Below are 11,740 nucleotides of genomic sequence, written 5' to 3'. Positions count from 1 at the left end.
GGCATAGCATGGCACTAACAAATACTTACCATCTTTATTATATAGCAGCTGATCTTGTCCTTTGCTTTGAGGGTAGTAAGCTCCCGAATATCATTGTTTTCCCAATTTGCAGACATTTACAGCCCTTGTTCTTCTTCCTTGAAGTAGCCGCTAACTGCTATTAGCTGCTTTTTAAATTTCCTGTGGTGGGTCAAAACTTTTCACCTGTCCTGCCCATGATCCGGTCCTGCCAGTTTTCCTGTTTATACAGACACCATTTTGGCGCCTCTGCGTTTCATGGTGGCTTAGAGGCAAGACCACTCTGTCCCCCAAATCCACGATCATATACAGAATAGCAAGGCAGCATAACGGAATAATATTGCAGCCTTGAACAGGCAGTGTAAAAGAGGCTAATAGCTAATCTGCAGTTTGATTTTTAATCCAAATATCCATTGGTTTTATTATTAGGTGATTTATTTAGACTTGAAATGCTCATATTTTGGGTTTTAACCAAAGCTCCTTCATTACTGCATTTTCCACATTGGCATTCTGTCCAAGTTCATGTATTCAGGATGCAGAGAGCAAACATGAGACAGGATTTATGAGAATTTTCCACATTTTGCATCACTTGTTTACTCAACTGCTCTCCAATTATGCAACCTGTAGGAGCTTTAAGAAACACTGTGTCAGTGTTTTGGCCTAGAGCAACAAATCAGCAGAGAAAAGAAATGCCTACACAGTTCATTTGCATTCTGCATAGATGATTGTTGTTGGCATTATGATTTTTTGCTTTATACTGATCACAGTGAAAACAGGACTGCATGCGGAGAAATACGTGCAGAAAATTAATAAGTTATCATTAATAACTGAACAAAGAATTGCAGACATGATAATTGATAACAGAGACATTTTTCTAAAAACTATAAATGTGAACTTAATAGTGGCATTGGAGTCAGGGGAATACCAAAGACTGTACGAATGAATTGACATAGCTACCGTAACGTCACCAATCGGTTTATGGACTCTCATTTTGAAGCTTTGAGTTTGGCATTTTGGTCGTCTTAGAGTTTTTTTGGGCCAGAAGGGACCAGATTTGGACGAGAGGCTAGAGCTGTAGAGGACCTGACTCATAAACTGTGGTGACCATTAACACCTTACAGACACTACAGCTCAAAGCGGCCCTAGCCTTAATTATGCGTAACATTAAGCCGTAATAGAATAAAAACGGGTGAGTCATATAAGAATTCACCCCACTTACAGCTGTCATGAATGTTGAAATTAGCCGTAGAGATCAAAACTGTTTGTACCAGGCTGTGAACATGTTTATTTCTGCTGTAATGTTGGACATGTTATCATGGGTGTAAATGGGGACTGAGTCACTTCAGGCGCCAGCCTCTAGAGGCCATTCAAGGATTTGCAGTTTTTGGCACTTTCCCGTTTGCTTCTTTTTTCAGTCCCCTGAGTTTGCTGCTTTGGTTTTAAGTTATTAGTCGCATAGGATTCATCCTCAGTGACAATTGAATGTCTGTACGAAATTGTACCAGTCTATATGGTGGATGTGATGTTTCTCATGATAAATGAAATCTTTGACCTGTTGGCAGTGCTACTCATAAAATCAGCGGATCAGTCAGAGGTCTTTAGAATCTATCTTCTGGAGACCATGAATGTCTGTAGGATTTCACTGCAATCCATTTTGTTGATGCCTTTAAAGCTTTACAAAGATTTTACATAATTTGCATTTCAATTTTACCGTGACAGGAGTAAGGAATAAGGCCCCTGTCTTAGCATTTGGAGTCAACTGCACAGAGATCTACTTACTGGCCAGCTTAACCAAAAGAGATGCTTTGACACAGATGATGTGTATATAAATACACACAACAGGCCACCATCATAACTTTCCTCAAATTAGAGTTAGAGTCAAATTAAAGTCACGTGCAATGCATGCCACAAAGTTTATAATAATTTAAAAATATTTTTTTATGCAATTTGTAAGTTAATAAAGAAATGAAGATCATGTATTGTATAAATTGTGAATGTTGAAAACACAAGTTAACAGAACTGTTTCATTTTGTTATGAATCAGCTGAAAGTTGTAAATTTACTGGGTTTTCCCATGTTAAAGCAAGGGAAAGGTTTTGGTTAAATTTTACTTAAAATGCAAATAATTTTTATATTAAAGCAAAGTTATCTCATACCTAAATTCGATTTTGTCTCTATCACATTATGAATTTCTGACTTTATTAGCTTTAGAATTTTTTTAATTCAATCATTCTGCTCATCATTGTTGCCTCAGTGGCATCCATTATCCATCCTCTAGGTTTACGGCTTGTTTGTGTTTTTGTTTTTACATATTTAATGCATTTTTGTATCGCCTCTGTCTGTTTCATTTTTATTAGCTCCTGCAAACCAAGTTTCCTTTGGAGGAACAATAAAAGTGAAGTGATGTGACGTGACATGAAATCTTTTTCTCAAAGACGAATAATGATTTTAAGTCTTAATGTGAGGTTAAATCATATCTGAAGATGGATACCTTTGTGGTGTATATCTGATGCTTGAATGAGCCAGACCATGCACATGTGTAATTCTTGCCCACACTTTCGCTAACCTAGATTTCTACTTTGTTCAGTTGGACCCGGGGTAAATGAGGAGTGGGAGTAATCAAATGGTTCAACCTTTTCTATTAAATGATAAGAGGCCATCTGCTGACAGGTCTGCATGTTAAGAGACCTGCCACTGACAAATGCAAGACACATTTCTCTCTTTTGCTTTGTTCTTCATCAAATGCGGCCCAGGGGTGAAGGTTATATGGGAGAACGTCTAATGATGTGTGGACCAAATCAATCTATTTCCCCTCTTCAGTGGCTTTTCTCAACACGATAAATGAGGGGGGCTTTCATTTCCCATCTGTACTCCACGTGTGTTGTGTTAATTTGTCAAGCAAGGTTGGAAACCAAATACATTATAGAAAAGTATTTGCAGAATTAGATGTGAACTCAAGGTGATTTACATTAAAATGCTAACAACTACATCTGTAGAAAAAAAACAATAATTGAAATAAATCCCAACAGTTATATTCAGAGAATGAATTATGAGTATCAGTCAGTGAGTGAGTGTAAAAGCAAGAAATTGAGATGTTCTGTCTAAATTGAATGGTCAACAGCCAAAGTTTCAGCCTGTTGGATATTCGCCCTCATTTACTAATACGCACATTTTTCTCATACAGTAACTGTGACCCAGCAGTACATATGTGTTTTTCATCCACTTACAAAAGTACTTTTGACATACTGTACATCAGCAGTGCCACATTTTATCTCTACCCATGATATTTTGCCACTTAGGCAGAAGCCTTGGGCATTACACAATAACGCAGAGGGCAGCCATTTACATTTTATCTTGACGCAGAAGGGGTCTGCAGTAAGAATGGTCCGCGCTGGGGTTTAGGCAACAAAACTAATTTGTTATGGTTCGGAAAAGATCTTGGTTGTCGTTAGTCATGTGAGGTAACTCACAAGGGGTCAGGGTTCAGTTTAGGCAACAAAATGTATTGGTTATGGTTTGAAGGGGATCGTGTGTTGTGTGAGTTTTGCTTAACCACATCCATCTTTGAGTGTAACGAATGTGGCTGGAAAGGCAGCAGTGTTGCTGAACAAAGGTCCGGCTTTGAGTGCTACAAACGGGTCTGAAAAGGCAGCGACATGTAACCAAAAAAAAAAAAAAAAACACTTTTGAGTGCCAATGTTGCAACAATGTTGTTTGTTTTTCTCCAATGCTGCTCTCTGGGGTCAAAATACATAAAATACATCTGCAGCTCTGAGCGTCTATTAATGATGCTAAATGGTGTCCCTGGCATCATAATAGGGACACTTGGGACACTGTCCAAGCAGCATATTTTAACGCTCTGTGAAAGAGACCAGGTTAACAGCACCTCTGCTTTGTTGTATTCAATGTAATGTATACATGTTTGTCAGTCTTTTTCAACATGTAATCATATTTTGGGCACCTGGTGGCTCAGTGGATAGAGCGGCGCCCCATATACAGCGGTTGTATCCTCACCACAGCGGCTGCGGGTTTGATTCTGGCCTCGATGCTTTGCTGCATGTCGGCCCCTCTCCCTCTCTCCCTTTCACCCTTAAACTGTCCTGTCGATTAAAGGCAATAAAAGCCCCAAACAATAATCTTGAAAAAAAAAAACAAAACAAATTGAGTCATACCTAAACATAACCCATGTCTTGATTCATTTAACCCTTACCCCTTTCACTAACATGGATCGGGTTATGTTGAAGTTTGCACAGAATGGATGGCATTTTGACCAAAAATAAATGTTTTGAACCTGACATGTTGGTTTTCAGCTGGAACCAAAAATAGCAGGTTTTTCTTGACCTGAAGTGCCAACTGTGATGACGTCAGTGTTCATATTCCACAGGTTGGAAACAACGGCTGGAGAAGGTAATGAAAGAGAAGTCAAGTGAGAAATGCCTGTAATAACAGAACAAAAGCGTGCAGATGAACAATGCTTCCGTAATCTTGTCACTGGTGTTCAGGCTTTGTTGTGCATTTTGCAGCGCCATCAGTTGATGATGCATCCTTGATTATAATGCTTAAAACTGATGGAAATTCGGGCAGGTTTGTTAGATAGCACCCAGGTTCCAAGAATGTTGAACAGAATTGATTTAAGAACCCTATCTATTTTTGTGGAAAAGTGTTATTTCAGATATATATATTATATTACTATATATATCCTTTTATATATAGATATATATTTCATATATATCTAAGCAACCTAATCCATTTTTAGTTCACGCTAGATCATACAATACAAATACATTTTCAATATGAGCTACTACAGTAGCACTGCAAATTCCAGGGTTACCACAGTCATGGGAAACTAGTTATACAGTAATTCAGTTATTTAGGGAAGTGTAGTGCTGCCATGCCAGAAAAAAAGAAAAACAACTGATCAGTATTAGGTAACAATGTGACACATTTCTTGTTTTAACAGTGTTTTTCACATTTGAGCTAAATATTTGTATGTTATTATGTCGTACAACCGTATCACTTGCACTTTTTAAAATGAAACATTTCACATTCCAACAAGATAAATAGTATAAATAGTATCTTGTTAATGAACAAGAAATCCTATTAAACGGCCAAAGCCAACAATGACTTGATCCTATTAACAAGAGCTGCTTCTGTAACTGAAGCCTCATATAGCTTATTCTTCTGGGCCATTGAGCTCCGCTGTTGTCCAGAAACTATTAGAAGCACATTAATGAACCACATTGTTAAACAAGGTGACATGTTCTTTCATTACCATGAAAAATGGGCATCATAGTTTAATATGAGTCAATCCCACATACACCGTCCGGCTGTTGTAAATGCCCTCTAGAGCACTAAATGTATTAATCAGCCGGTGAAAAGAGTCTCCAACAAGTGCACTATATACTTCTGAGTAATGTTTGCTAAAATCTGTGTTTGGGGAATTATTTAGCCTTGTTTTTAATAAACCTATGGTGAGTTATAGGATTTACATCTTGGATACATTTTTAAAAGCCATCTGGACAGCATAATTGTGTTCTTTTTTTTCTAGTATCAGAATGCGGCCTGCTGAACCTGTTATGTGTATACATTCTGCCGTATATTTTGGGTTGGTTTCTAGATGTTTGTTGGGTAATAGTCCAGGTTCAGAGGATGATATGACATTAAGCGTCCTCAAAGCTGCATTTTAGGAAAGGGCTAATGTATTAACAACCACTGGCCCATTTTCTGGCTCTGCAGGCAGCAGGTGTGGCTTGACTCTGTGCTGAAGGGCACATCTTGGTTTTAAGGTCAGCAGCCCTGTTATTCTGTCGGCCTTAATCACCTTTCACATTAGCACGTTGGCACTGCTGGGGATCGATCGCCTGCCCACGCTCTCCATGTGCTCTGGCTTTTGTTCAATCACACTTGTCTGATTTGAATTAACTATAGTTTATATGTCATACAAATGGAAAGGAGGCAAACTAACCCAACTCGTTCAATGTTGGAAAGGAGAGGGTTGGTAAGGGATCGATCCCTTATTCTCCCATCACAGGCCTGCATAGGAGGGAAATAGTGCACCAGCCAGAAACAGATTTAGATATAGCAACCATGCTGTGTTGTTAACATGTTTCCCTTAATTGTAGTCTCCAGTAAATAAGAACTTAATGCAGACGGTGTAATATTAGTTTGCATGCTTAAAACCCATCCAAATTGTCAAAAGTGGTGTTTGGGAGGCATCAACAGCAGTTGTCATAAAATGAAGGACAGTTCTCCACAGAAAAGCAAATCCCAAGACCTAATTCTACAAAAGCATCAGTGTCATCAGGGTCGCAAGCTGCAACGCACTAGCCTTTTAATAAAGTTCTTCTAAATTCTGCGTGTGTTGCTGGAGTTTCTACATCTTGGATTCGTGCTTCTTTTCCATACACCTTAGAAGTAGTTGCTCCAGAAACCCTCACGCTGATTCTTAGGTTGGAGTTCACTCACTACTAAAATTTTAAGGGTAGCACCAGTTAAAGTAGGCACCAAATTTGTGTTTAGCAGATAGTGTAAGGAAGCTCCAGGGTCAACTTTACATCCCAAAACTGCACACTCTACCATGTTTGCTGTCAAAACTCTCACTATGCAAATCAAAACTCTTGCTCTCCGAAGTTTCTTTGCTGGTGTAGCGTTGAAGTTTGCGTCAATATGTGTTTCCTGTTTTAGTCAGCAATTGGCTTCCATGTAGTCATGATGTATTTAGTTTGCAGGGCATAAGTTTGAATCTTGGATTTTAGGGAAATACACAAAAAATGCCCTTTTCAGTAGAGGGATGTGGAAGCACATCTTTAGTGATCTTGCACCGATACAAATTATTAGCTTCAGTCAAGGTCAGACTTTTTTGGGAACATACTCATAAGAAAAGCTCATTTTGAGCTGATGGAGACCCTAAGGGAGAACTTATGTATAGCTGGTGCAACGGGCTGCAGGTATTTAAAAAATTTGTAACTTCTTATGAGAGTTCCTTGAGAATTCATTTACAAAGTGCTCTTTTATAACTCCACAGATTTGTTGGCTTTATTTTTGACAGTCTCAGTGTCTTCTGGTCCCCATATGGATGTCTCACCATCTGCTTCGTCTCAGCTCTGTAACTCAGCCTACGTATATCCACCTGTCAAACCTGCAGTGTGTTGACAGGCTGCCCACTTTTTTCCTTTATGGCTTAATTCCTAGAACATTGCTTTTAAGGTGCTTTAGAGAAGTGGGACACACAGTTGAAGGAGTCTGTAAGCTGTAACTATGTTTATTTTTATATGTATTTTTGTGTGTGATTCTATTCTGGGCTTATGCATGTATGACACACAGCTTTCCCCTTTCTCCTGATATGACATTCATGTTTTTATCTGAACATTTTACATAATTATGTGTCCTTCTGTTTTGCTTTGCACATCATATACTCAGACAAAGAATTATGCAAGAGAGCCACAAGGTTTTTTGGAAGAAATTAGTTTTTAATATTGAATAATGATCAGTTCACATCTCTCTTTTCCTCTGTTTGTGTGTGTGTGTGTTTGCAACGTTCAAGATTAACATTTTACATTAGTGCCGCAAACAAGAACAGCACTACACAAGCATCATACAAATTCAGTCTTATGTAAAACATTTCTGCCATTTACATGCATCACATGCAAATTAACCACAATATTGTGCGACAAGGGATTTTTTTTAACACTTGACATTTTTAGATGCGCTTGAATCAGGTAGTTGGGATTAGCCTCAATCACATAAGCCCCTCTTTAACCCTTAAAAAGTCACATTCAAATCAGCCAAGAGGATTGTCTGTGTGATTTGATATGATGATGGCATTAAATTTTCATTTCTGGAGAAACTTAACACAGCAATGCTTTCACTATCACTGTTGACTTTTTAGTTCAATTAGCCTAGAATAAATTCTTTGATTAAATAGACAGAAATGATTTAGTCTTATGCTGGTACATTTACATATGCACAGTAATGCTACTACCATCATTTCTAAGTGAAAGGCAACTGTCTGGCTGCTTGCGGGACACATAAATTGAGAACTCCTAATTAAAACCCTACTAACAGAACAAAATGTATATTGATTGCAGAGGAAATGTGTTTGAAAGCAATAGGGGTCAGTCAGTACAGTGGGCTTAGGCGGCACCCCATCAGTCACAAAGCTTATTCAGAGTCAGCAGTTTTAGAGAATTATTATTATTATGAAATGAATTAGTTTTTACTTGAATGTTATTTCAGATAAAGTTACACAGTATGAAATTAGCCAGAAGATATATTTATTTTATATATTGTCTTTTTTCATGTGTCCCAGCCATGCAGTATACACTAATTCAACTCCATCTCCCATCTCGTCACCATCAAATATAAGTTAATGGGCGTAAAAACCCAATAAAACAATGGGATTCATGAGTGATTGTCTGAGCAACCAGTAGCAACCAAGAACATGATAACCAAGCAAAGACAGATTTTTTGTTTGTTTGTTTGTTTGTTTTTTGACGTCAGTGAAAATGCTCACATGGTATGTATGCATTCAGATAGGTTTACTTTTGTGTTTGTGTGTGTGATTAAGATTAACTAGCATGCTTGGGTGTAGCAAGTGATGGCAATATGGAAAGCATGAAAGCACCAATGCTCCCTATAGTGAACCAATTAGACTGAAGCCTTGGGAATGCTCAAAGCCATACGTTAGCTTGCCAGCATGTAACAGGCCCGACACTGGGGGGTGACTTCACTTTCCACTAACACACGAGTGCACACACATACTGTACACAGTAAAATACGCAAATACACACATGCACACATAAGAGCACATATGCACAAGCCATAAACAAACTGGCATCTTCAAGTGTCAGTGCAACTGTTTTAAAGTGTTGACTTCAGTAATATCATATTTGCAAGCAATTCTTCTTGTCTCTTTACGTTTTGCTCAAAATATCAAACGCGCCCAAGAATACAAAGTGTTCACCACTCCAAAGTCATGTTAGTCGAAGTGGATCTGAAAGGAGGAAAAGTTATTTAACTCTCTGAGGTTTTACTCTTTGTTTTGATATTGTCTCGTGTAGAGAGACAAATGTGTGTGTTATCGGATAACTTTATGTGCACTATAGAATACAATTGAAATTGTATTCTGTGTGTACTCATCATCTTCAGTTGTCTCTACATGTTTACAAATTATGATTGTGTGTATATATATATATATATATATATATATATATAATTATATATATATATATAAGGGGGGACATATCCCCTGCAGTATTCAAATATGCTCAAAATACTCCAAACAGAACAAATACCCCAGCAGAACAAATTTTTATAACTTTTTATCTGGGGGTGGATGCCCAGACCTCTTGACTCCATGGCTACGCCTCGGTACAAATCACCTCTGTACAGTGTTTGACTCAAGATGTTTACTTTAAGGCAGTGATACTCAATTTACAGCCCACAGGCCAAATCTGGCCCTAGATAGGGTGCTGGGCATCCTGAAATCCCAGAAACTTTCCAAAATCCAAGAAATGCCCTAAAATCTTAGAAATGTACAAAAACCCTAGAAATGTCAAAAAAAAAAAAAAAAAAAAATCGTGAAATGGCCTAAAATCCTTAAAATGTTCTAAAATTATTGAAAAATCCTACAGTTGTAGAAATGTCCTAAAATCATGGAACCATCCTTAAATCCTAGTAATGTCCTAAAATGCTTGAAATGTCGTAAAATCCCAGAAACTTCCCAAAATCCATTAAATGTCCTAAAATCTTAGAAATGTCCAAAAATCCTTGAAACGTCCTAAAATCCTAAAAACATTGGAAAATCCCAGAAATGTCCTAAAATCCTTGGAATGTTTTAAAATCATAGGAACATCCTAAAGTCGTCGAAATGTCCTAAAATACCAGAAAAGTTGTAAAATCCCAGAAAGGTTGTAAATCCCAGACAATTCCTGAAATTCTTGAAATGTCCTAAAATCCTAGAAATTTCCTAAATTCCTATAATTGTCCTTAAGTCCTAGAAACATGTTTGGGGCTACTGTTGCTGGCCCCTGCCCTCTTGCCATTTTACAAAACTGGCCCCCAGGCAAAGCATATTGAGTATCCCTGCTGTACAGGTATATAGGTGTATATCAGTGCTGCCTTTAGTCGCCTTTCTCCTCTAAGCCACAAAGACTCTCACCATTCTGTGCTTCGGCTGATCTATTTCAATGGTCAATATCACATACGTTCTGTTTGAGCAAGCAGATGCCACGCTGGGCACAAGATTTTCTCCTAAATCCCCCTCAATTTAACATCACTTAGCAAAGCAGATGTTCCCATACAAACACATTTAAAAAAAAAAACATCTCAACTAATGTTGGTATAAATGTATGTCATGTGACAATTCATAAAACCAACACTCTCCCTTCTCTGTCTTCCATGCATGCTCAGTCGATTTGTAGTGGGCTGGTGATTAGTCAAGCAGGTGGGAAGTCATTAAGGAACAGACGCTCTGTTCTAACCAGAGGAGAAACCTTAGCAACAAAAAACAATTTAATGTTTTTATGGAAGATGTATAGAGATTGTTGTCATGATGTGTATCATCCATTTTTTTAGGAACAGTGTTTTTTTAGGGGCTATCAAACCATAAAACACTCTGGCAAGTGCTGTCTGTAATCCAAAAATAAACATATCTGTTTGAGCCAAAACCAATTTGGAGAGGATTATCATCTCATGCAATAAAATTCAGTTACCACTGGGATCAGTCATAGATTTTTAATGGTTGCTTTCCTGGAGATGGGCTTTCAGTGAAATTCATGCTACAGAAGTACAAAATATGCTTTCTAAACATAGCGCATCTTACCATTCTTTGCTTATAATTTGCATTCATATATTTTTTGGCCACTAAGGGGCAACAGAACAAGCTGTTAACACTGTAAAGATGCGATAAAACATGCTGCGTCTTCAGATAAATAAAAATTTAAATCACAAACACGCAACACAAAAGATTTGATTGGCTTACTGCAGCACATTTTTTTCATTTGCATATTTTTCTTTTCCATTGTTGTATTGGTTTTGAACTTTCATGTGTTAGTGAATTGGTAATTCCTAATGGAAATGTTTTGGGCCAGTGTCGCCCATTTGCCCTTTTCGGCCACCATACATGATTATTTTCTGTGGGCTTAATTTATTGCTTTTATAATAATATGTTTTGCCAGCTGCTCTACACCTAACTGCACTGTCACAGTTCATGTCTGAAATTATGCATCCTGAATTATGCATTCAGGTCACGGCGCTGGTTTCTGTGCTTATCAATAGAGGTATTCTGGAAGCATTTAGAACAGTGGTTTCCAACTGGTGGGTCAGGTTCCAACAGTGGGTCAGGGGTCCAATCTGTATGAAATACAAGTGACTTGCAACCATGTCAAGCAAGTGAAAGCAGAGCTTTTATTTTGAAGTGTGGTTTCCTGCTGTAGAGTAAGTGAATGAGTGTGTGTGTGTGTGTGTGTGTGTTTTTGTGTGTGTGTGTGTGTGTGTGTGTGTGTGTGTGTGTCTTTTTTTATCCGAAGGGCCGTGGCTGTTTTTGTAAGCCTCCCAAAAGCTACAAATATTTTTTCCTTGAGCCTCCCTGAGTGACTGAAATTTGAAAATCCAATGATAATTTCGATTTACACAGTTTCTGGCTGTGATTAATGAAACATTTTTGTGACTTTTTCCTACTGAGGTCTGGGCTAAACCCTCCATGTCCTCAAATCTATTATATA

The sequence above is a fragment of the Plectropomus leopardus genome, chromosome 13, assembly GCF_008729295.1.
Source record: "Plectropomus leopardus isolate mb chromosome 13, YSFRI_Pleo_2.0, whole genome shotgun sequence".
Classification (NCBI taxonomy): domain Eukaryota; kingdom Metazoa; phylum Chordata; class Actinopteri; order Perciformes; family Serranidae; genus Plectropomus; species Plectropomus leopardus.
This window is presented reverse-complemented; position numbering follows the sequence as displayed.